This window comes from Pistacia vera, unplaced genomic scaffold, assembly GCF_008641045.1.
Source record: "Pistacia vera cultivar Batoury unplaced genomic scaffold, PisVer_v2 Contig594, whole genome shotgun sequence".
NCBI classification, from domain to species: domain Eukaryota; kingdom Viridiplantae; phylum Streptophyta; class Magnoliopsida; order Sapindales; family Anacardiaceae; genus Pistacia; species Pistacia vera.
In genome coordinates, this window is record NW_022196439.1 from 121,979 (window position 1) to 126,386 (window position 4,408).

Here is a 4,408-nt window from a genome sequence, read left to right on the forward strand (position 1 = left end):
GTATGGAAACTCTGTCGCCGATGAATTTAACCATACGGTAATTTCAAATTACCGTAGGGTGCAGGGTCAGAAACATGTCCCACAAAGATCGGATAATCTGTACAAGAAAGAAATCAAATGATAACTCGCTTGACTCTATGCCTTTGTGCACATTTTTCTACGTACCTTTTAAGTGCATAAAAAAATGGAAAAAGACCCTAAACTAAAAGGGCTGTTTTATCACTTATTTTAAAAGCATATTAAAATATTATTTGTATTAATGTATAATATATATATATAATATTTAATAGAGTAAACGAAATATTCCCACTCAAGGTTTGATGAAATTCAAGTTGTTATCTAGATTATATTTATTCTAGATTCTCATCTTTAAAATAATAGTATTAGTAATTTTTAGGGTTTAGAGAGTACAATTATCATAATGCCCTTAACTCTAAATTAATAAATTATGTTTTAACCCCTAAATTAGTAGAATTATAATTTACCATTTTATTTTTAAATTATATCAAAAACACCCTCGATCACTACACATCCTAGTCGGAAACAGCCCGATCTGAGCTGTTTCCGACAGCGTCGAACCCCATGATCACCCCCATCAACTTCCCGTAGTCCGTTGTCCAAAACCTTTCTGGTTCCCGACTCATTGGCCCCTCCAATCGTTGGCGCCGTTAGCCTTAGGGTTTCGGTGTTCTTCACTGGATTCCGATCGATTTTGGCGATGAAAATCCAATTGGACACCACCACTGCAACCATCGTCTCCAAATCTATAAAACCCATATGTCCCCAGCAATCGTTTCGTCGCCGTTCGTCGGCTAAGAGTTTGTGTTTATCGGCCCTTTTTTGGTGAAGTGGTGGACGGCAAGTGGTGGACAACAAGTGGTGAGCTGTCGTGGCTGGGAAGGTTAAGGGTTTTGTAGGGGAGGATGCGAGGAGTCAAATGGTGGTGGTGGTTGGCGTTTTCGTTGTTCAAAACGGCTGAAAACCGGCAAAAACCAGTCGCATGTCGCGGGCTAGCGATCAGCAAGTGATGAGGGATTGTGAAGGGTTTGATTTTGTAGAGGGGAGGATGGGGGTTCAAATGGTGGTGACAAGGGTGATTTTGGGTGGAAGAATCACCAGAAAAAGGGCGAAAAATGTTGGGGACGCCGTCTGCTAATGTGCGTCGGAGGACTGTCAGAGGCGGCAGTCTGCTAACGTGCGCCACCCATGAAAAATGACCAGTTTACCTCTTTATTGTTACATTAAACATTTTTCCGTCATTTTAAGGGTGAGAATATATTAATATAACTTGGGGTATCAACTTAGGATTTCGTCAAACCTTAGGTGAGAATATGTCGTTTACTCTATTTAATATATTAATATACTACAATTTTTGTTTTCTAATATATTCAACGTGTAATTTTAGGGACAATTGAAGACAACCCAACAAAAAATAATAGAAACAATTTTAGAGACATATATCAAATAAGTTTCCCACATTTACCATAAATATTCTCAAATTGAATTGACAAAAACCACTCGATGTTTCACAATACAATGGCGGAAATGCGGGTAGAGAGAATGGTAATTCCTTCCCTTACTGCATATTATTTAAATTATAAATGAGTAATTTTAGATAAAAACCCAGAAACACTTCCTTCACATCACCTAACTTTTCTCTTATTATAAGTTTTTTTTTTTTTTTTTGATTTTTTTTTTTTTTTTTTTTTTCAGGTTTCCAAATAGACTGCACCAAATGGGGGGTTGGGGCTCTGGTTAGCGTCTTCTAGCTCAGTTTCTCTTTGTGCATTGAAGTAAACAGCGCAACAGGTGGACCGAGATCGTTTTCGGCAGCGAAAACTCGAGTGTGAAGTTATCCCTTGAAGAAGGTGGGTTAAATATCTGTCTACTTTTCTGCCTGAATAGAACAAAAACAAATCTGTGGATGCCTATATTTGGCCTTGGCATCTGTGGCTCACCAGTTCCCTCCCTGAACATCATGAAATTCCTTAATAAAATATTTAAAATCCTAAGATCTACAAGTAAATTATATAACCTACCAAATGTAACATCTGTGTTCCTGGTATGTTTGTCACAATCCTGTAAAAAGGTTAACCAGAATTATTGTTATCTCACTTAGCATTTGAGATTATATTATATTGGTATGATTGACGTGCAGTGCTACATGGTTTTAACAAACTAGTAACTTGAATATTGCTCATGGAAAAAATCGATATCAATGGGTATCCATAATTTACATAAGCACTTTCTCTCTTCTCAATCTTATCGTCAATATGATTGATAGTATTAATTTAAAAAATTATGTGATAATATGTATTGATTGCGGGTACAAATGACTTCAGTAAATAGAATTTTTCTATACATGACATAAATGTCATTTCTATTGATGTCCCCTTAGGCTTTTGGTGAAGTTATTTATTTATTTTTATTTTTGAAGAAAGTGGCCATCAACCCATGAACTAGGGTTTTTACTCGACCCGTGTTTGTACAACACTGATAGTCTGATATGTATGAAATTAAAAGACTCAAGATAGAGTATCCTAATATACACCACTACATAAGAATTTTTGACGGTTTTAGAGTATACCAGTGGAGGTGCTCCCTTAAGTAAGGGTCACTAGGTCCAGGAACATCTGGGTCTGTCATCACCTGCAATTAACAAGACATAATTTTTTTTTTTTTTTTTGTTAGCAAGATGCAAGTTAATAAGATGAGAAATTAATTCATAGAGTCCCCAATGTAATGAAAATTATAGAGAGAAATTGAAAGAGGAAAGGATTTACCAGTGTAAAGAAAGTTCTCATATCACCTCCTGAATTCAACCCTAGGTCTGAAGGAAACTGTGGAAGGAAAGAGCTCATCCATTGTCACTTGCTTGTTATTGTAACTTACAAACATTTTGATTGTTGGAGAGAAAGAATCAAGAACATTCCTATCACTCTCCCACAACAAGAGGCTCTACGGTTCTTGCCATGGAATCAGCAGGGAATGAGAATGCGAATGAGAGAGGGAAAGAAAATGGATAAAAATCAGTTAGGAGTTTTCTTATGGGCATGAAAGCAGAAATCCCATATTTATAAGCTTTTGAAGTGATCATCTAAGCTATGTTTAAGAGACGGTAAGTCTAAGATCTGTGGGACATCAAGAAAGAATCTTATATTGCTTTGCTATATATTTATTTTCTCTCTCTCCCTATGTTTGTGGCAAATATCAATTATAAATTAAGATGAATTAGTTATTTATATAATATGTTTGAGTCCCACACCGGCTAGGCACATTTAAGCCAATTGGTTTATAAGAGGGGGTAATCTTTTCATTCAACAAGACCTTATTGAGTGAGGAGTCAGGCTCACCTCAAATTCTAGCATGATATCAGAGTTAGGCTAAGTTGAGCTGAGTGCTTGATTAGTGGGTGAGGAGTTAGAGCCAACAATTACCTTCATCAAGCATGATATCAGAGTTAGGCCCAGTTGAGCTGAGTGCTTGATCAGCGGGTGAAGAGTTAGAGCCAACAATTACCTTCATCAAGCATGATATCAGAGTTAGACCCAGTTGAGCTGAGTGCTTGATCAGCGGGTGAAGAGTTAGAGCCAACAATTACCTCTATCAACAGGCATGACCCAACATACGAGCTTAATCAGCGGGTGAAGAGTTAGAGCCAACAATTACCTCCATCAATAGGCATGACCCAACATACGAGCTTGACCGTGAGAGGAAATGTTGGAATCTACACCGACTAGACACGCTCAAACCTACTGGTTTATGAGAGAGGGTAATCCTCCTATTCAACAAGATCTTATTGAGTGAGGAGTCAGATCCATCTCAAATTCTATCACAATCTTCTCTCTCTTGTTGGGTCCCTGGAATTTGGTTCTTGATTGGATGTAAACTTTGCTAACTAGTATTAATCTTATAAAGGAATGAATATTTCCAATTCTAAGGTCACAAATGAATCATATATAATCGAAGTGGGACCTTTATATGCAAGTGGTCTTATTATTTCTTATATAAACATATATAAAAAATGTTCAAAAAATTCCTCTGGAACGTTCATAATCTTTTAAGGAAACTCATCTTTTGCATTTAGGGAAATCAAAATGAGAATTTCTTGAACGCATTTGATTTCATGAAAAAGCAGTTTTACTAGTTTCGGAGATTTTTCAAAAGCGAGGCTGAGGGGGCATAAAGGAACTCCACCACAATAAGTGTCAGTGCAGAGAGGTTCCAAGATTAGCAAGGTGAAAGATGGTGGATTTTCTATAACTAGAAGTTAAACTACTTTATATGTTAATTTATAATTCCAACTGCACCACAACCCCCTGTCTCATGCTTTTCTATGTTCTTCTTTTTCCCTTGCCACTCTTTCAATTTTCTTTATATAAAGGCTTAATTAAAGTAAACTCTCATA

General features: G+C 36.7%; 1 pseudogene; it reads right to left on the bottom strand.

Moving 5' to 3' along the window:
• Positions 1–1,709: 1,709 nt before the first annotated feature.
• Positions 1,710–2,974, bottom strand: LOC116110065 (annotated as a pseudogene).
• Positions 2,975–4,408: the final 1,434 nt, after the last annotated feature.